Source organism: Myxocyprinus asiaticus, chromosome 6 (genome assembly GCF_019703515.2).
Source record: "Myxocyprinus asiaticus isolate MX2 ecotype Aquarium Trade chromosome 6, UBuf_Myxa_2, whole genome shotgun sequence".
Classification (NCBI taxonomy): domain Eukaryota; kingdom Metazoa; phylum Chordata; class Actinopteri; order Cypriniformes; family Catostomidae; genus Myxocyprinus; species Myxocyprinus asiaticus.
The window spans coordinates 2,730,112-2,752,309 of NC_059349.1; the positions used below are offsets into that span (position 1 = coordinate 2,730,112).

General features: G+C 42.0%; 1 protein-coding gene across 1 annotated transcript in view; it reads left to right on the plus strand.

Annotated features, from left to right (window-relative positions):
- LOC127442903 (zinc finger protein 239-like) overlaps positions 1–22,198 on the plus strand; it is an 88,477-nt gene that overhangs the window by 18,622 nt on the left and 47,657 nt on the right. The gene's annotated exons all lie outside the window — the stretch shown is intronic.

Genomic DNA, 22,198 nt, shown 5'->3' on the forward strand with positions numbered 1-22,198 from the left:
GCTATAAAGACATTAGCTTTCCTGGATCAGATGACATCAATGCAAATGCTGTAGCATCATGAAATGCTAAACCAATCGGATTGGGTTCAGATTGTGCCAAATAGTAGAGATAGCCCTCCATATTTGGGCAGAGAGTCATGTGATCAATCACTGTAATTACATATGGCCCAAGTACGACACAGACTGAATGATGACTTAAATGGCACAGAATTACTTTAATTCTGTGCCACTTAAGTCATCATTCAGTCTGATGTTGAAAATCTCATTACTAAAATTATGACTGCATGCTATTCAAACTTTAGTCCTTGTTGTGTTTGCATGTGTAATTCGTTTTTATGTAGAGGCTTTTGGACACTAGGATATATACAGTGCATCCGGAAATTATTCACAGCACTTCACTTTTTCCACATTTTATGTTACAGCCTTATTCCAAAATGGATTAAATTCATTATTTTCCTCAAAATTCTACAAACAATACTCCATAATGACAACGTGAAAGAAGTTTGTTTGAAATCTTTGCAAATTTATTAAAAATAAACGAAAAAAAAAAAAAATCACATGTACATAAGTATTCACAGCCTTTGCTCAATACTTTGTTGAAGCACCTTTGGCACCAATTACAGCCTCAAGTCTTTTTGAGTATGATGCTACAAGCTTGGCACACCTATTTTTGGGCAGTTTCTCCCATTCTTCTTTGCAGAACCTCTCGAGCTCCATCAGGTTGGATGGGGAGTGTCGGTGCACAGCCATATTCAGATCGCTCCAGAGATGTTCAATCGGGTTCAAGTCTGGGCTCTGGCTGGAGCCACTCCTTTGTTATCTTGGCTGTGTGCTTAGGGTCGTTGTCCTGTTGGAAGATGAACCGTCGCCCCAGTCTGAGGTCTCTGGAGCAGGTTTTCATCAAGGATGTCTCTGTACATTGCTGCATTCATCTTTCCCTCGATCCTGACTAGTCTCCCAGTTCCTGCCACTGAAAAACATCCCCACAGCATGATGCTGCCACCACCATGCTTCACTGTAGGGATAGTATTGGCCAGGTGATGAGTGGTGCCTGGTTTCCTCCAGACATGACGCTTGCCATTCAGGCCAAAGAGTTCAGTCTTTGTTTTTCATGGTCTGAGAGTCCTTCAGGTGCCTTTTGGCAAACTCCAGGTGGGCTGTCATGTGCCTTTTACTGAGGAGTGGCTTCCGTCTGGCCACTCTACCATACAGGCCTGATTGGTGGAGTGCTGCAGAGATGGTTGTTCTTCTGAAAGGTTCTCCTCTCTCCACAGAGAAACGCTGGAGCTCTGTCAGAGTGACCATCGGGTTCTTGGTCACCTCCCTGACTAAGGCCCTTCTCCCCCAATCGCTCAGTTTGGCCGGGCGACCAGCTCTAGGAAGAGTCCTGGTGGTTCCAAACTTCTTCCATTTACAGATGATGGAGGCCACTGTGCTCATTGGGACCTTCAATGCTGCAGAAATGTTTCTGTACCCTTCCCCAGATCTGTGCCTCGATACAATCCTGTCTCGGAGGTCTACAGACAATTCCTTGGACTTCATGGCTTGGTTTGTGTTCTGACGTGCACTGTTAACTGTGGGACCTAATATAGACAGGTGTGTGCCTTTCCAAATCATGTCCAATCAACTGAATTTACCACAAGTGGACTCCAATCAAGTTGTAGAAACATCTCAAGGATGATCAGTGGAAACAGGATGCACCTGAGCTCAATTTTGAGTGTCATGGCAAAGGCTGTGAATACTTATGTACATGTGATTTTTTTTTTTGTTGTTTTTTTTAATACATTTGCAAAGATTTAAAACAAACTTCTTTCATGTTGGGGTATTGTTTGTAGAATTTTGAGGAAAATAATGAATTTAGGCTGTAACATAACAAAATGTGGAAAAAGTGAAGCGCTGTGAATACTTTCCGGATGCACTGTATGTATGTGTATATATATATATATATATATATATATATATATATATATATATATATATATATATATATATATATATATATATATATTTATTTATTATTTTTTTTTTTTTTTGGTAATACTTTAACTTTTAATTGCTTTGTTGTATCAACACAAACTTTTACTGTTACAGATGACATTATTGGGAACAAATCAATATAATTTTATTTAAATATCAATAACTTTAAACCCCGAGGTATAAAATGTTTGGCTCAAGTGTTTTTGTGATTTTTCAGCAGTTTCTAAGGCTGAGTATCTCAGAGTTTATAATAATCTATATTATTAAAAAGTTTAATGTTAATTTAAATTGATACCAAACACTTGAACATCCTTGTTTTTTTTATTTTTATTTTTATTTTTTATTATTATTATTATTTTATTTATTTATTTTTTATATTTTTTTTTGATAAGCCTTTAATTTTGGGTATGCCACTGAAACAGGAAATCTTTAAAAACACCCTCAGAGCTTAAAGGGTTAATACACAGTTTAATGTTGTAAAGAAAACTGAAATTCCAAATACATTTTCACATTAAAACACTCAAATGTCCTCTCATGTATCCAGTGTGCAATGATACTTGTCACCACATGCTAAACACAAAGATCTGATTGTTAACCGAGTGATAAAGTCATAAACTGTAAAAAATTATCTTACTTCCAGTAGAAATATTTAGACATCCTTTGTAAAATATCAAGTTTACAAAGCAAATTTGCCATAAGGTGTTATGACTTGTTTTCACAGTATGTATATTGAATGGGTGTATTTTGTCCTGTTCCATTGGCAGTTTATTTTTTCTCTTGTTTTAAACCTCATTGAAAGTATAGCTTATTTTATTTATTTATATTTTCTTGAAGAACTTTATTTATTAATTTACTTATCTTACGATTAACATTTTTATTGATTAATCTATTAGAAAGAAACAGCAAAACATATATATATATACACAGAATCAATATTTAACCCTAACTATCCCCCCCAATCCCCCACCCGACCCCCATCAACAACCCGGTGGTCACATAATTACAAACACACAACAAACAAAAAAATAAAGTATATAAATAAATAAATACAAATAAAATAAATAATATACATGCATATACCCTACACCTCTCTCCAGTGTCCCTCCCCAAGAGCCCTCCAAAAAAAAAAGACAGATATTTGCCCCATTTCTCCCCAAACAGGTCTAGACTCCCCAGTCTTCTGGATATCCCCTTCTCAAGAGCTGCCACCTCTGAACACCACTCCTGAAATGGGGGCGCTCCAGCCGATTTCCAACTCCTTCAAATAATTTGTCTGGCAGTCATAATACTAGATAGGACCCAGTTTTTCACGTGTTTATTTTCCAAATTAATGACTGCCCCATCTCCTAAAATACAGAGTCTGGGGCAGAATAAAATCTGAGAGGCCAAAACCTCACACATAAAACTCTGAATCCTCAACCAGAACACTTGAATCTTAACACATCCCCAGAAGACATGGGTTGTGTCTCCATCTTCTGACTGGCATCGCCAGCAGGTGGGAGTGTCTTTAAGACCAAGCCTATGCAATCTAGAGGGGGTCCAATAGGCTCTATGCAAAATCTTAAATTGCATAAGGTGAACCCTTGCATCTCTAGATGCAGATTTGATGTTTTTTAGAATCCTAGCCCACACTCCCTCCTCCAATACCAAGTTTAGATCTTTCTCCCATAATCTCTTAAGAGAAGCTGAAGTTTCGTCCCCCAGACTCTGAATTAACAGTAATCACCTCTCCCAGAGTATATGCCACTTTAGGGGGGTGTAAACCACTCCCAAAAACAATACTAAGCAGGTGGCACAACTGTAAATACTTATAGAACTGAGATCTGGGAATCCCAAAAAGTTGAACCAAATTTTGAAAGGATCTCAACACTCCACTCTCATATAGGTCACCGAGTGTAGTAACCCCCCTCCCAATCCATTCTGACCAGCAAAAAGTGGACTTGTTGATGCATAATTTGGGGTTCAGCCATATGCTCGAGGCAACATTTAAATAAATGTCTGAATTAAACACTTTGGACACTTTTGTCCATACCGAGTTCAAATGCGAGATAACGGGATGTAACTTCTCCGATTAATTTGATAGAAAGGCTCTGCAATGGTGAAATAGGAGCAATAACTTCCTGTTCTATACAGAACCAGGGAGGGGCTCTCTCAGGTGGAAGCGACCAGTGAGCCAAATGTCTGAGACCAAATGCATAATAATAAAATAAAATCTTGGGTAGGCCTAGCCCACCCTTGTCAATCGGCCTATGTAACTTATTGAAATGTAATTTAGGACCATTCCAAATGAAGGACTTCTCTATGCTATCCAATTGCTTGAAATAAGAGAGGGACATCTATAGGGAGAGACTGCAGCAATAATTGAATTTTGGAATACAATTCATTTTAATAACATTAACTTTCCCGATCATAGATAAATGCAATGAAGCCCACCTGTCCACATTGCTCGAAAACCATTTTATTAAGGGGTCAAAATTAACTCTAACTAAATCACACAATTTTGCTGGGAATAAAATGCCCAAATACTTAATGCATTGTTTGGGCCACTGGAAAGCGCCCGGCTGGAAAGCCGTTACTGGGCAGTACGCTGTCAAAGCCAAAGCTTCGGATTTAGACCAATTGACTTTGTATCCTGAAAACTTAAAAAAAGGAATTAATAATTCTGTGGAGGCAAGGCATAGATCTAGTTGGGTCAGAGACGAATAATAAAAGATCATCTGCGTAAAGCAAAAGCTTATGCGCCACACCTCCCGCCACCACCCCTGGAAAATCCTCCTCCTCTCTTATCGCAGCTGCTAATGGTTCCAGGGCAAGACAGAACAATAATGGGGAAAGAGGGCAACCCTGCTGAGTGCCCCTATTCAAAATAAAATAATCTGAAATTAATCCATTTGATTGTACCACCGCTACAGGTTGTCTATAAAGTAACTTAATCCAACCAATAAATGTACTCCCAAACCCATATATTTCCAAAATCTTAAAAAGGTAATCCCATTCTACCATATCAAACGCATTTTCGGCGTCAAGTGAGATGGCAGCGACCGGAGTCTGATCATTCGCCACTGACCACATGATATTGATGAAACGCTTTATGTTGTCAGAAGAGCTGCGGCCCCTAATAAACCCCACCTGATCTATATGTATAAGAGATGTCATTACTTTACTTAATCGATTAGCCAAAATTTTTGACAATATTTTTACATCTAGCTGGATCAGGGAAATTGGATGGTAACTCTTACACTCGCTTGGGTCTTTGTCCGTTTTAAGAATCAGACTGATTCGGGCTTGCGTCATGGTTGGCGGAAGCTTTCCATTCTTTAATGATTCCGTATAAACTTCTAATAAATGTGGAGCCAATTCTGTAGCATAAGATCTAAAAAATTCAGCAGCAAAACCATCTGGCCCTGGAGCTTTGCCTGAAGGCAAGGCCTTAATTACCTTGTCAAGCTCCTCCAAATTTATTTCAGAATCAAGAGAATTTTTTTGCTCAGTCGTCAATTTAGGGAGTTCTAATGGTTGCACAAATTTTCTAATATCTTCATCAGTAGACGAAGACGTGGAACTATAAAGATCAAGATAGAATTCTTTAAAACCATTATTAATATCAATGGCTGAGGTCATCACCAGCAGATTTTACTGAGGGAATGGTAGAAAAAGACTCTCTCTGTTTTATATATCTTTCCAGAAGCTTCCCTGCTTTGTCCCCAGACTCAAAGTATGACTGTCTTGCCCTGAACAACCAAAACTCCACTTTCCGTGACAAAATATTATTATTTCTTTATTTCAATCAGGTCAATTCTCTGAGACCATCAGACGACATTCGGTGCTTCAGCTCTGCCTCAGCACTTTTAATATTCTCTTCCAACTGCACTAGTTCTCGTGCTTAGGATTTTTTGATGAATGAGGCATACTGTATGATCCAACCCCTAAGAACTGCCATAAATGCCTCCCAAGCCATGCCCACAGAGGATACTGAGGACCAGTTGGTCTCCATGTAAACACTGATTGCAGTCATTTGTTGGAAATCAGGATTTTGCAAAAGGGATACATTAAAGCGCCAACTATATGATTTTTTTTTTTCTCTGTATGTGGCAACATCTCTAAACTCACCAGGGCGTGATATGAGACTAAGATGTTTCCAACTGGGCAGTCAACAACAGATGAAATGAGGGATTTACATTATATATATATATATATATATATATATATATATATATTGAAAAAATCTATTCTAGAATAAATCTTATGAACTGATGAAAAAAATGTATAGTCCCTACCAGATGGGTTCAAAAGTCACCAGATATCTGCAAGACCAAGATTTTTACGCATCCTGTGAAGTGTCACTGTTGCTCTAGGGGGCTTACACACTTTTGCTTCACTATGATCAATGATTGAGTCCATCAATATATTAAAGTCTCCTCCCAATATTATATCATGAGGGGTGCCAGTGGTTTGCAATATCCCTTCAAGTTCTATAAAAAAGCCCTGATCATCAGCGTTAGGTGCGTAAATATTAGCCAAAATCAACCTGTTTCCCCGAATGTCTGCTAAAACAATAATGACTCTTCCTATTTTATCTTTAATCTGTTTGAGAAATTTGAATTGTAGATGTTTATTTATCAGACTAATGATTCCCCTACTCTTACTTGAGCCAGCACTAAAGAAAACATGCCCACCCCATATCTTCCCAAATTTTTCAGCTTCCTGTGGGGAAAGATGCATTTCTTGAAGAAAGACTATATCATATTTCTTACGCTTAAGAAAAGAAATAACCTTCCTTCTTTTTATCGGGTGCCCCAACCCATTGACATTCCATGTGGAGAGAGATATTCCACTCATATTAACAATCGACATATTGATATAATAATAAAAAAAAAAATTGTGTGTCAAAAGCAAGATTATATAGACCACATTACCCATTAATGCAACAATCAAACCCCGAACTTCCCCCCGAACAAAACAAACTGAAAAAAAGAAAAACGTGCGCAATAACCCCGCGCTCGGCAGCACCAACCAGCGTCAATCCCTCTAAACTTAAAAGGTCCATGTATGCATGTGAGAACCCCAGCGACAACTTTGCCATCGGATTGCTCAAGTTCAGTTCTTCTGCAAAGGTTTTGTGAGGCAAAATTACATAACAGAAAATACTTAGTAAAACAGACCCCAGCCAACAGGCAGAATAAATACAAAGAACATGTAGATTCATTCACAGAACTGTCTTGAAGGTGTGTTCCTCCACAAAACAAATTCCAGCTGATATAAAGCTGTTCAGTTTCCTCGGACAGACAGACAATTGTTCAGTGAGCCGGCTGTTATGAGCGCAGCAGATGACGTAATCATTCTAATGTCCTTTAAAATTACTCCACAAAACAAACTCCAGCCAACAGGAGGCATAAGCACAAAGAACGATCAGATTCGTCCACAGCTGACCCGAAGGAGAATTATTCAACAATACAAACTCCAGCCGCTAGGTGGAGCCAGCACATAAAGAAACTAAACAGGCATCCCAGTTCCTTGGATGATCAAGAGTCAAATTCACACGGAGGCCGCATAAAAAAAATACATCATGACTTACTCAGTCCATCAACATTATAAAAGACATCCTTTATGTGAGCATGTAGATATTTTGCGGTCATCCATAGTGTCCATTCTCAATCTGGCCGGGAACTTCAGAGTAAAAGCGATCTTCTGTCAATGCAAAAGTTTCTTGAAGGAGTCATGCCACAAAACAAACTCCAGCCGCTAGGTGGAGCCAACGCAGAAAGAAACAAGAAATGGCGCCCAGCTTCCTTAGATAGTCAAGTAACTGAACAGCGAGTCAGTCCACTCACAAAAGAAACGCCCAATGGTTTACTCACCCATAGTTTGTATGAAGGCCAGTGCCATTTTTGGGCATAAAAATATTTTGCTGCCATCCATGTTGTCTATTCTCAGTTTGGCCGGAAACATCAGTGCAAAAGCAAACTTCCGTTGATGTAAGAGTTTCTTACATTCCTTGAACCGATCGCGTTTCTCTCTTGTTGAATTCACAAAATCCAGGAACAAGAAAATATTGTGATTCTTCCAAGAAAGCTTTACTTTGCTCCTCGCCTGGCGCAACACGAGATCTTTATCGGATGATCTCAGAAATTTGGCCAGAATTGATCGGGGCTTGTCTCCCTCAGCAGATCTGCGAGCCGGGACTCTGTGAGCTCACTCGATTTCCAGCTTATGGCCTGTTATGTCGAGCAGACTTGGGAAGAGCTTGTCTAGGAATTTCACCACATCTCTGCCCTCTTCATGTTCAGGAATTCCAACAATTCGAATATTGTTCCTTTGATTCCTATTTTCGAGATCTTCCAGTTTTTCCAAAATAAATTCCAGCAGGCAGATTAGTGGATAATTCCCATTCCGATGATTTCCAGACAATCGATTCGTTTCTCAACATCTGTCACTCTTGTGACCAACTCAGAGACCAACTCCATCGCCATAATCGATCGACATATTACAGTGAGATCCTCCAAGTTAGCCGCAACCTTCGTCAGCATCACCGAAATGTTGGACAGTTGACGTTGGATTTCATCTCCCGACGAGTCCCCGGCTCGAAGTCCCGCCAGAGGCCTCAGCTTGAACACATAAGTGTCTTTTAATGTCTCCAGAGTCTGAGGATTTTGATTTCTTTGCCATGTTTACCTCAAGAGCTAATATGTAACTGGGTGTATCGAATCTCACTGGTTATAACATGAAAATAATCAAAAAACAAAAAGTACGCAGAGCTAGCCGCTCACACGTCTGCTTCTCGCATGGCGTCACATGACCCCCCCGAAGAAATTTATTTTTAATAAAACACCTCTTTGTGAAAAAAAATATGACAAACAATGAAATGTTCCAAAGATTATTTAATAATGTACAACAAAACACAAGGCACTAAGGCTTGCTCTGTTGTATTCTCCCCCAATTATAACATATTATGTATATTAAGGAATATTCAGAGAATACACTTGAAAGGTATATTAATGTGCCTTTACTGATATTTTATTCAGCTCTGTGTGAATTCTGAACTTTGATTGGAGTAGGGCGGAATCTTTGTGATGTTGCTGGGGTCATTACACTGACACCACAAACAAACACACAGAAAGGACCTCTTACAAAACAAACACAGATGGGACTTGTGACAAAAATCAAGTACTTTGCAGCCTTTGAGGAGGAATTGTAATACTACAGAAGCACCTCAAGTCTTAACTCTCACCTAAAAGACAAACATATGATAAATGGCACTGATGAGAGGCCGCTGTGGTAAGCTAGCTTGTTCTCCTGTGTACACTCTGTTGACGCAGCACTCAGAGTTCAAACAATTTCAACTTTAAACCCGTTGCCGCTGATAATTGGTGTCAGCTAATGATTACCGGAAAATTCGGATGGAGTATAATTACGTGATCAGTGCCAGTACTAAAATCGAAACAAGATATTGGACATGTTTGGAATGGCATACTACTCTTACTATTTCTGCCTTACACAGATATAACAGAAGCAGTAAGAGTAGTGGGTAGTTTGCCATTCCAAACTCGCCCGTTCTCTGCAGTGCTTTTCATGTGGAGCTCAAAGCGGTGCTTAAAGAAGCGGTCACACATACGTTCACATGGCGAAATTTCACAGGGAAAAACACGGCCTTTCTCAATGGGAATCCATGCTATCCTGAATTTAGTGCGATTTTCCCCTTGGAAAATGTTGCGTGGAGTTCAAATTTGGTGAATTTTGACAGGCAAATTCGCTGCATTGACCAATGGTAAGTTGCTTGGTTTGGCTTCGTACACAGCTACACTGAATATTCACAATGGACAAGGATATAATTTTAGTAGGGATGGGCGGATCGATCCTAAAGTATCGATACTTCCGATACTGATGTTGTATCAAAAATATCGATCCTCACACAAAAATATAGATTCTAAATAATTCATCTTTTAACTAGGGACATTATTATTTGGTTACCACGAACAATAATCATAAGCTTCAAAGAGAAATAAAATGGATTAGGCTACATTAGCAAATACTTATGCAGGATGGGAACTATTTCTTCTTCCACTCATCTTAACATTCATAAATGCTGAAAGACACAAGCAGACAAGCGCTTGCGCTGTCACAAGACTCGTTCAAACGAGGGATCAGTGCCTTGTAGAGGTAATGATAGAAAATCAGAGAAACAGCTTCTGGTCATGTAGTCTAGGGCATACGCAGGCATATGTCGTATGCCCACCTATCTGTTTTAGGATTTTGCGTATGCCCATCTGAAATAAGTGATGATATGTGTGGCCGCCAAAACAATGAGTAGACTTTTGACCCGGAACTTTTTCAGTCTAATAACGCGATGCAGCAGCACCGTTGAGTGTATTGTGTTTTATTATTATTATTTAAAAAATGTACAGAGATTCTCTCTCTAAACGCACACGGAGATGCACTGGGGAGCACTGAAAAGACAGACAGTCAGACTAAGCTGATCCACCAATCAGAAAGTTAATTTCAGATGCGATTGGATATTTTCTAACCAATCATATTTTCCGTTTTAGCAAGGGGCAGGACATTTCCAGCGTCTGATATGCAAGCATTCCTGGAGAAACTATAATTTGCACTGCATATATATTTCCCTGCTGAACCCATTGTTTTACTACAGTAATACTGTAGTAGTAACCATTGATTAATTGTGTGGTAACTATGGTTTAACTAAATACCATGGTTAAACTATAGTTACTGTAGTGAAATGGTTAATTTTTGTAAGGGTAAACAAAACAGAAGTCTAATCATTTTCTGTTTAGCAAAAAAAAAATTTTAATAGAAGTATCGGTATTGGTATCTGTATCAACGATATTGGACTTGAAATGATTGGTATTGGATCGAAAAGAAAATAAGTGGCATCGCCCATCCCTAAATTTTAGCTGTAAATTTGTTTAACTTCATTTTCTCCAGAGTATAAAGTGCAGCATTAAAAAGAGACTGCTTGGCAATTATAATTTTGCTTGTTTCACACACGCTCAACATCCACCTACGGCATCTTCGTCCGTGGAGAGTGTTGGGCCTCATGTATTCAGATAGAAGACAAAGGCAGGCCTAACACAGTCGTAAAAACCTAACTCAAGCCCCCACGTTCCAAGTCGTAAATTATACTGATAAAAATCGCGCCAAAATCAAACAAAGGGAGTCCAAAACAGACTACAAATTCCATGAAGCCTTGCTCACTAAAGGATCGAACTTTCAACTCCTATTGGATGAGGCACACAACAGAACACACCTCAAACCATGACATCATCAGGAGTTGAAATACCTCTGAAATGCTTTCGGGATTTGCTTCCAGCAACTTTGCTTTCAGTGTGTAGACGCAGTTTCATCGCTGCTCTCAGGTGCAACCTCGTGGCACAAGGAAGTAATGTCCGAATTGAAACTGTGGCCATACAATCTCCATCTCGCTGGACGAGTTGAGATTACTCTGTGTTCAACCGAACACTCTAACAGATCCGAAGGAGACCGCCGAGTAATTCACATCTTCATCCGTTTGCCTACAGAAGTGAAGAGATTAAAGATTTCTCTTCCATCTTCAATCAAGTCGACATTTCTGAGTTCTCCGCCAGCCCGCCGAGAATCAACAGCCGTACTGCCCGCCGACAATCAACAGCCGTACTGCCTGCCGTCAGAGCGAGGAAACGGCCTCCCGTCATCACCCGAGCCTCAAGGAACCGTGTCAGAGTTAAAGGACGGAGGAAAACACATTCTACCTGTGTCCTCATGCGATTCAAGTAAGAGGTTTACGTCTGGGCAGAGATAGAATATTATAATGTGTTATTCTTGTGTTTCAAGGTTTTTTGCTTGTACAGTTTACGGACCGCCATGTCCGCTCATTATTAATACTCAGGGTATTAATTATCACAAATTTGTTTTGCTGTATTGTGGTCCAACCAAATTGGATTGTTGTGCAATTTCGCCATCGCGGGTGAGACAGCAACTGAGTTCATCCATTAAAGAGTCAAATAACGCGGGACTTTTACGAGCCGTCCACCGCGTCTCTGAGTGATAAACTAACAGCTGCTTTCTCTCCCACGATCGCAAAATCGGCTTTAGGGCTGTCACTTAATTCTCTCTCTCTCGTACTAACCACACACACACACACACACACACACCTTATGTGTTATAGGATTATTTTTATTTCCATATCTAATCATATCACTGTTTAGTTTGTAGTTGTAAGTCGGAAGTTTATTGACTGCATTGTATTAATTATTAATTGATATTACTGCATAAATAAACTTTGTTTATATTACAAAGAGAAGTGTTTTGGTTTGTTTTGCATACGCCTGTGTCATGCTGACGGGATGTCAGTGCTCGGATTCAAACCTTCATTCATTGTTTTTTTTTTTCCCGAAAATCGATATTCTTTGGATGTCGATTTTCCTAAGAAAACAATCTAACATTGAGACTGTTTTACTGTTTGGTTATTAGTCCCTGATTTCAGGGTGGTGCCCCATCAATGTTAATCCTTATTAATATTCTATTGATTTTTGATAATTGATAATTATCTTTGATGATTGTTGAATTTGAATGATCAATAAGCTAGTGTTAATTTTAATTAATGTATCATCGATGTTAACAATTAACGATTATCTTTGATAATTGTTGAGTTAAAGGATTAACCAGTAAAGCCCTACAAGAGTCACATCCAGGCAGCTGATTAATATTGTGGAAAATAAGGGTTTAAGAGATTTATTCTCCATAGCAGCGAATATTCAGCCTATGGGTACTAGTTCTTTCATATAGTCAACCTCTCACTTAGACTTTTGGAATCATTTATTGTTACTTGAACTGATAATATTTAAGTGCATTTATGTCTTTATAATATGGAAGGCTTTGTTTGGAAAATGTTAATAAACATTATTGTTACATTTTGTTTTCTTTCCTGAGAAGGAAATAAATGCATTTTTACAGGAAAACAAGTATTTAGAGTCAATTTTCAACACTTTCAAAATCTGCAATTAATTGCAATTAACTACAGAAAATCATGCGATTAAATGCGATTAAATTTTTTTGTCAATTGACATAACTAATATAAACACAATTCACCAATTTACTCAAGCACACAATATAATTCATAAGCTGTCACAACTAAGTTAACACACCTTCATCCATGTGAAAACACTAGGTAGAAAAACCAATGACACCAATCAGAATCTCAGAATTATATAAATAGGGCCAAAGGTGATTACAGTATGTGCTTTGGAAAAATGGATCCCAACAATACTGGAAGAGCTGAAAGAGGTGTGAGACTGAGACAAAGGGGAAGAGACAATGAAGGGACCAAAGAACATTTGTTCCTGATGAAATACGAGCCACTCTGGTTGATCATGTTCTTGTGCATAGGATGACCATGAGGGAAGCTAGCCAAGGAGTTCAGCCAAATGTGAGCTGTTCACAGTTGCAACTATCATTCGAACATTTAGGCAAGAAAACTGGTAACTGCATAAACTGAAATTTGCAATGCCCACTATACGGTAATCTACTGGGTTTCTATACTATTAACTCATATAATTATACAGTACTGTAGATGAGAGAATTTTCAACGTACTATGTACAGTTCATACTGAATCACATGTTCTTGACTCTCATACTCATAATTAGGGGCCGAGCACCTAGGCACCTATTGTATCCAGTAGTTTTCTTATTAGGGGCCGAACACCAAAGGTGCATAAGTACCTATTGGATCCATTCATTTTCTTCATCTTCTTCTCAAATCAAATCAAATCAAATCACTTTTATTGTCACACAGCCATATACACAAGTGCAGTGGTGTGTGAAATTCTTGGGTGCAGTTCCGATCAACATAGCAGTCGTGAGAGTGATGAGACATATACCAATTTACAATAACATCAAATTAACACAGCACAATTTAAAGTCTAATATACACATAATTACAACACAGTATACAAATAATAACATACACTGTACAGTATACAATACACACAATATAGATACACATTATTCAATAAAAAAAAAAAAAAAAAAGTATATATAGTAGAATGTACAGTAGGTTGTTGTGGCAGCGGAGGTGTGGTCAAGCATCTCTCCGGAGAGAGAGAAAGCGATAAGGGCGCTTACACCTGAGTTAAATTATGTCTAACACCTGTCTCTAATTTCAGTGAGCACGGGGAGAGCGGCATAAATAGAGCCACACAGCAGGAAGACGAGAGAGAGAGCCTGGGCACCAGAGACCAGAGTGTGAAGCGAAGACTTAATTATTGTAAATGTTGAGAGTTTATTTTGTGAAGTGGCTTACTGAACAACACAAAAAGCTCTAAGAGTGTACACCTGCTGTAGAGAGGGAAATAAAAATCCTTACCTGAACCAGGAAATCTGCTTCTCGCCTCCACCTTCCATGGAGAAGTGTTACACTGGTGCCGAAACCCGGGAATTGAAGTTTGGTTGAAGATGGATGGAAGTCGCCCCGTAGAGTCCTCCCAGTTGACGGAGATCCTCCAAACCCTCGCTGGCCTACATCAGAGCCATCAGCAAACACTGCTCGAGCTCCGACTAGATCAAGATCGCCGGTTTGTCGAGCTCCTATGTGCTCAAGCCGAGGACCGGCAGGTGATCCGGAGCCTCCTCAGCCAGGGGGCGTCCCCAGCCGTGACCCCGGACACTCACACGCCGTTACCCCCGCCCGCATTACAGAAAATGGGGGCAGCAGACGACCCCGAGGCCTTCCTGGATTTGTTTGAGCGGACCGCCGAGATCTGGGGCTGGCCGCTCAGCCAAGGGGTGGCCCGACTTATCCCACTGTTGTCTGGGGAAGCCCAGCTGCCAGCGACGAGCCTCCTGGCCTACGGAGACTTAAAGAGAGCCATCCTGCAACGGGTTGGTCGCACTCCGGAGGAAAGTCGTCAACTCTTCCGGAGCTTGAAGTTGGAGAGTTCCGACCGCCCATTTGCCTTCGCCCAGCGGCTCCGTGATGCCTGCCGAAGATGGTTGCTAGCGGGGGACCGCGACGTCGACGGAATTATCGACCAGGTGGTACTGGAGCAATTAACTCATCGACTGCCAAGAGGGAAGGCAGAGTGGGTCCAATGCCACCGCCCAGCGTCGCTGGAGGAAGCCGTCCGGCTCGCGGAGGACCACATGGCAGCGATCCCGAGGGCGGAAGAGCCCTCCTACACTCTCTCTCTTCCCCTTGTCTCATTCCCCTCCCCTATCTCCTCTCGTTCTGCTCTCTCTCCAGGTCCCGTTCCTGCCCCACGTAGATGAGGAGGACTTCAGCCATTGAGACCAGTTCCCCGGGTGTGGGAGCCGACACCTACCCCTATCCCAATGCCCCGCTGCTCTCCCCCTCTGGGGGGCGCCCGCCGACGCAAGTGCAGGCATAGCGCCTGGGCCAGCCTGCTGGAGGTGTGGAGACCCTGACCATTTCCGAGATCAGTGCCCTCTGATGGAGCTAGGGACTGTGGTGCGGGTCTCTGACCTCCCACAGGCTGCCCCCGACCGGGCCGGAGCGTACCGGATACCGGTGAGTGTGAAGGGGGGTACTCACCAAGCGTTGGTGGACACCGGGTGTAATCAAACCACTATCCACCAACGCTTGGTTCAACCCGAGGCATTGGTCACAACTAAAACGGTGAAGGTGAAATGTGTGCACGGGGATATTCACAAGTATCCAGTGGTGACCCTGACGATTAAATTCCGGGGAAAAAAACATAGAGTGGAGGCCGCGGTTAGTTCCCACCTCACCAATCCGCTGATCTTGGGGACTGATTGGCCTGATTTTAGAGTTTTATTAAAGGGAATTTGCGCGGATGGGTCCTGTACGAAATTAGGGAGATGTCTGGCAGGGGAGGCGGAGCCGGGGCCGTCCTCGACAGCTCCACGTCATAATGACGAGAGAGGGGGAGAGGCTGCAGCCCCTCCCCTTCTCAGGGAATTCCTTGAGGGGGATTTCCTTTTGGAGCAGTCGCGAGACGAATCCCTCAAACATGCCTTCGACCAAGTGAGAGTCATCAATGGTCAATGACTCCAGCCGGACATCGCTCTTTCATACCCCTATTTTGTGATTATAAATGAGCGGTTGTATAGAGTGACACAGGACACTCAAACTAAAGACGATACAACCCAACTTTTGATTCCAAGGAGCTGTCGGGAAATGGTATTCCAGGTGGCTCATTATAATCCCATGGCAGGTCACTTAGGAGAAAGGAAAACACTGAACCGTCTAATAGCCCGTTTCTATTGGCCGAGCATTGGCGGCGATGTCCGCAGGTGGTGTGCAGCGTGCCGCGAATGCCAACTGGTTAATCCACCGGCCACCCCAAAAGCGCCATTGCGCCCTCTCCCTTTGATCGAGGTCCCCTTTGAGAGAATTGGAATGGACCTTGTCGGGCCATTAGAACGGTCAGCACGTGGACATCGCTTTGTATTGGTCAGGTGGACTATGCAACGCGATATCCGGAAGCAGTGCCTCTTCACAACATCTCAGCACGCAGTGTTGCGGAGGCACTCTTCAAAATAATCTCCCAGGTGGGGATTCCGAAAGAAATCCTCACCGATCAGGGCACAACGTTTGTCACGGACACTACGCGAGCTGTACGAGTTGTTAAATATTAAATCGATTCACACCAGCGTATACCATCCTCAAACGGATGGCCTGGTGGAACAATTTAATAAAACCCTCAAAAACATGATTTGTAAGTTCATGCACGATGATGCTAGAAATTGGGATAAATGGCTCAACCCCCTGTTATTTGCAGTACGAGAGGTCCTGCAAGCCTCCGCTGGCTTCTCCCCATTCGAGCTGCTGTATGGGCGACGCCCTCGCGGCGTGCTTGATGTATTGCGAGAGGCCTGGGAGGAGGGACCTTCGAACAGCAAAAATGAAATTCAGTACGTTCTTGATCTTAGAGCAAAACTCCACACTTTGGGGCAGCTAACACAGGAGAATTTGCTCCAAGCTCAAGAACGACAGCGCTGACTGTATGACAGGGGAACTCAGCTAAGGGAATTTGCACCGGGAGATAAAGTGCTTGTATTGCTTCCCACATCGAGCTCTAAATTACTCGCCAAGTGGCAAGGACCCTTTGAGGTCACACGACGAGTGGGAGATCTCGATTATGAGGTTAAACGAACCGATAGAGGGGGCGCACGTCAAATATACCACCTCAATCTCCTGAAATTGTGGAGGGAGGCGGTTCCCGTGATGTTGGCTACGGTAGTTCCCGAGAAGGCGGAGCTCGGACCGGAGGTGAGTTCAAAACATAAACAGTTCACCCCGGTCACTTGCGGAGACCACCTCTCACCAAGTCAACTCGCGGAGGTTGCTAGGTTGCAACAGGAGTTTGCGGATGTGTTCTCCCCTCTACCGGGACGTACAAACCTCATCCATCACCACATCGAGACCGAGCCGGGGGTTGTGGTACGTAGCCGCCCCTATCGATTACCCGAACACAAGAAGAAAATCGTTCAGCAAGAATTGGATGCAATGCTCGATATGGGGGTAATAGAAGAATCCCACAGTGATTGGACCAGCCCAGTTGTTCTAGTGCCTAAGAGCGACGGGTCTGTGCGATTCTGTGTGGATTTTAGAAAAGTCAACACGGTGTCTAAATTTGATGCATATCCAATGCCTCGCTTTGATGAGTTGCTCGATCGGTTGGGCACTGCTCGTTTTTATTCGACATTGGACTTGACGAAGGGTTATTGGCAGATCCCCTTGACACCAATTTCCCGTGAGAAAACCGCCTTCTCCACACCGTTTGGATTACACCAATTTGTGACACTTCCGTTCGGTTTGTTTGGAGCCCCGGCTACGTTTCAGCGTCTCATGGACCGAATCCTCAGACCGCATTCAGCTTACGCCACTGCCTATTTAGATGACATCATCATTTACAGCAATGATTGGCAGCGGCACATGCAACATCTGAGGGCGGTTCTGAGATCGCTGCACCGAGCGGGACTCACAGCGAACCCGAAGAAGTGCGCGATTGGACGGGTGGAGGTACAGTATCTGGGGTTCCACTTGGGCCATGGGCAGGTGCGTCCCCAAATTGACAAGACAGCGGCGGTTGTGACCTGCCCGAGACCCAAGACCAAAAAGGGGGTGAGACAGTTCCTGGGGCTGGCTGGCTATTATAGAAGGTTCGTACCTAATTATTCGGATGTCACCAGCCTGCTGACTGATCTCACTAAAAAGGGAGCTCCAGACCCGGTCCAATGGACGGAGCAGTGTCAGCGGGCGTTCACGCAAGTTAAAGCCGCACTTTGCTGGGGGCCGCTTTTACATTCACCTGACTTCTCTCTCCCTTTTGTTTTACAGACAGATGCTTCAGACAGAGGGCTGGGGGCCGTACTCTCGCAGGTGGTGGCGGGGGAGGAGCGCCCGGTGCTGTACATTAGCCGTAAGCTCTCGTTGATGGAAACTAAGTACAGCACCGTGGAAAAGGAGTGTCTCGCCATCAAGTGGGCGGTCCTCACTCTCCGATACTACCTGTTGGGGCGGGCCTTCACCCTCTGTTCAGATCACGCCCCACTCCAGTGGCTCCACCGCATGAAAGAAACCAATGCCCGGATTACCCGTTGGTATCTGGCTCTTCAGCCGTTTAAGTTCAAGGTGGTCCACAGACTGGGAGCACGGATGGCTGTCGCCGATTTCCTTTCCAGGAATGGGGGGGAGTGGTAGGCAGGCCGGATGCCGCCCCGGCCTGAGTCAGGCGGTGGGGATATGTGGCAGTGGGGGCGTGGTCAAGCATTTCTCCGGAGTGAGAGAAAGCGGTAAGGGCGCTTACTCCTGAGTTAAATTATGTCTAACACCTGTCTCTAATTTCAGTGAGCACGGGGAGAGCAGCATAAATAGAGCCACACAGCAGGTAGACGAGAGAGAGAGCCTGGGCACCAGAGACCAGAGTGTGAAGCGAAGACTTAATTATTGTAAATGTTGAGAGTTTATTTTGTGAAGTGGCTTACTGAACAACACAAAAAGCTCTAAGAGTGTACACCTGCTGTAGAGAGGGAAATAAAAATCCTTACCTGAACCAGGAAATCTGCTTCTCGCCTCCTCCTTCCACGGAGAAGTGTTACAGCTGTATTGTATTGTATTGACATTCAGGCTGTCGGTTGATAGTAAGTTGTTAAGAGAGAATATAATATAATAATAATATAATTTATGACAGTCCAGTGTGAGATATAGAGTAAGATTAATAAAGTGCAGTGCTGATGTATTTTGATCGTGGGAGATCAAGAGTTCAAAAGTCTGTTTGCTTGGGGGAAGAAGCTATCATGGAGTCGGCTGGTGCGGGTCCTGATGCTGCGTTACCGCCTGCCTGATGTTTAACACCACCAACTCTTCTGGCTGGGAGTCTATGACAGCCCAAAGAACTGTACATAGGAAAGTTATGAAATTTGGCACACAGATGAAGGTCTCTCTACTATAACTGCCCCAAATTTGGGGTTTCTAACTCCAACGCAATAGCGCCACCAACTTTTCAAAATGTAACTCATGCTTATGTTTATAACTTTTGGGCCGTAAGGCCAAGAATCAAAATAATTTTTCTCTCTGATTGCTTGTATCATGGCGCATCTTTTGGAATACCATCAACATTTTGCTCCAGAGAGAGGTCAGGAGATATAAAAAAATGGCTATTTTTGCTTATAACTTTTGAATAGTTTGGCCTAAAATTATGAGGCTGGTCTCTTTGGATTCCTTGGGGCATAACGAGTCGAATTATTCCCAATTTACCTATGTCGGCCATATTGGGCGTCGGCCATTTTGAATTTAGTCATAAATTGCTGTATATTACAAATGCATTGTATCATTATGAAATTAGGTACTGTATGTGTCATCGGGGCTATGTCCTTAAGGTACTCAAAAAGTTGGGAACAGCGCCACCTAGTGGTCAAAAGATATGATAAAATGCTTACAACTTTGGATTACTTTGGCCTATTTTTATGGGACTTGTTTTAATAGCTTCATTGGGTCATGCTGAGCACGGTGATACCACATTTGCCATGGTCCACTATACTTCCTGTCTGCCGTTTTGAATTTAATTGAAAACCTACTAGGTCATACATCCGATTCACATTAAATTTTGCCTGTATCATCTAGGGAGCCTCCTGACAAAAGTTATAAAAGCTATTATTGAATAACACATCTATGAATTCGACCAATAGACAGCAAAAATGATCTGAGGCTGTATCTCGGCAATGCTTTGTCATAATGAAACAAAACTTGAAACAATATTGAAAACGAGGACTATATGTCCTCACCACCATGCCTTGAGGGTACCTGAGAACTTTGGGCACAGTGCCATCTAGTGGTGCAGAAATCTGGAAAATTGCTTTTTGGACCATTTCTTTTCAGTACTTTAGGCTAAAATTATGACACCAAAATCAATATTTATATTTGAACTTATGATCTTGTCCTTCTGTATTGCACCACAGAGTACAGGCTATGATGGCCCACTGTGACACTGTGTGCTGCCATCAGCCATAGGGTTCTCCACTGTTATGTTACCCTGAGTCCAACACAGAAAATCTCTTGGCTTTTCATAACCAACTTTATGATTCCATAATCTTGCATGAACCAAGAGAGCTAGGACGGGCAGAGCAGTCTCAGTATGTTGTAATTTGGGACAGTGTAAGTTTTACATTTACATGCTGCTTTTAAAGGAAATAACCGCCCGATCTGAAAATTTGAAAACGCGCATACATATACATGCACATGAACTTGACAGAACTTCTTCAGTGTGTCTGATATCAACATTCAGTGACACAGATGAGAAGCATACACACCCAAACCAGAGTCCAAATCAGACTGTGATTGTTCCTGGCGCACTACTCCTCTAAAATAACTGAGAATTCTGCAACTGTGAATGTTGTGTTTTTGCTTAGATTAAATTCAAGTATAATAGTTGGGAGAACTGGCATGCAAATTTTTTGTGCTTTTTGTTCTTCTACTTTTTTTTTTTTTGCACTTTATTATAATGCACAGGAGTGACAGATAGAGTCTCATAAAAAAATAAAAAAATCAGTAAACAACAGAAATAAACCAAAATCAATATTCCAAAAAGTGAGATCAAATAGTATACAATCCTATTTTATATATATATATATATATATATATATATATATATATATATATATATATATATATATATATATATATATATTAAAGTAACAGCGACACAGCATCTTTTGCCTCTCTTGAGCTCATGCATTTTCATTACCTTGTCAATGGGATAAAAAACCCATTGATGAAAATGGATAATTTAATAATGCATAAATCTGGGGTCTGACTTATTGTGGTTTGAGAACCCCTGCTGTAGTACTTCATGTCATAATGAATACAATGCAAAGGGATCATGTCATGATGAATACAATGTTCCCTGATCTTTTGACACAAGAGTTCATTGTACTATAAAAACATAATGTAATGTAATGTAATATAATGTAATGTAATGTAAAACTTTCTCCTCAATAGAGGTTCTCATGAATGCATGACAGCCTCTACAGCAAGAGATCAATGCCTAATTTTGTATATCTTCACAACCTTGGCAAACATCCCTTTAGACTTTTCGATACAGTAAGAACGTTTTGGCTCTGCCTTGAATACCATGCTAAAAAGCATGCAGTGTGACAGCAGCACAGCCTTGTTATATTGTTAAACTGTTTTCTAATAAGACCCACCTATAACACCCTTCCAAGCCCTAGAAATTTGTCTATTTGGAATGACAAAGATGAGAGTTGTCCCCTCTGTGAGGCTCCGATAGCAAATCTGCAGCTAAGTTGGCTGGGTGCAAGACTGCCTTGTCACCATTACCTGCTTAAGGCCGGACATAGTGTTATGGCCGGTATCAGTTAGATAAGTCATAATGATTGAGTTTACTATCCCATGGGAAGAGGGACTGGAGGCAGCCTATGAGAGGAAGAAGTTAAAATATGCTGATCTGGCTGCCAAGTTCAGGAAAAATGGATGGAAGAATACCACTTACCCTGTTGAGGTCGGGTGTCAAGGATTTAGGGGAACATCAACACAGCACCTTCTGAAAGACAATGATATTGGTGGATTAGCATCGAAGAAGACTCTGAAGGAAACAGCTGAGAAAGGGAGCCTCTGGATATGGTTAAGAAGAAAAGATCTAAAGTGGGGTATGCAGAAGTGAAAAGTAGGGATAGGGCAGCCTTAGACACAGGGTTGGTGCAAATTGTCTGAAGGTAGGTTATGCCATGC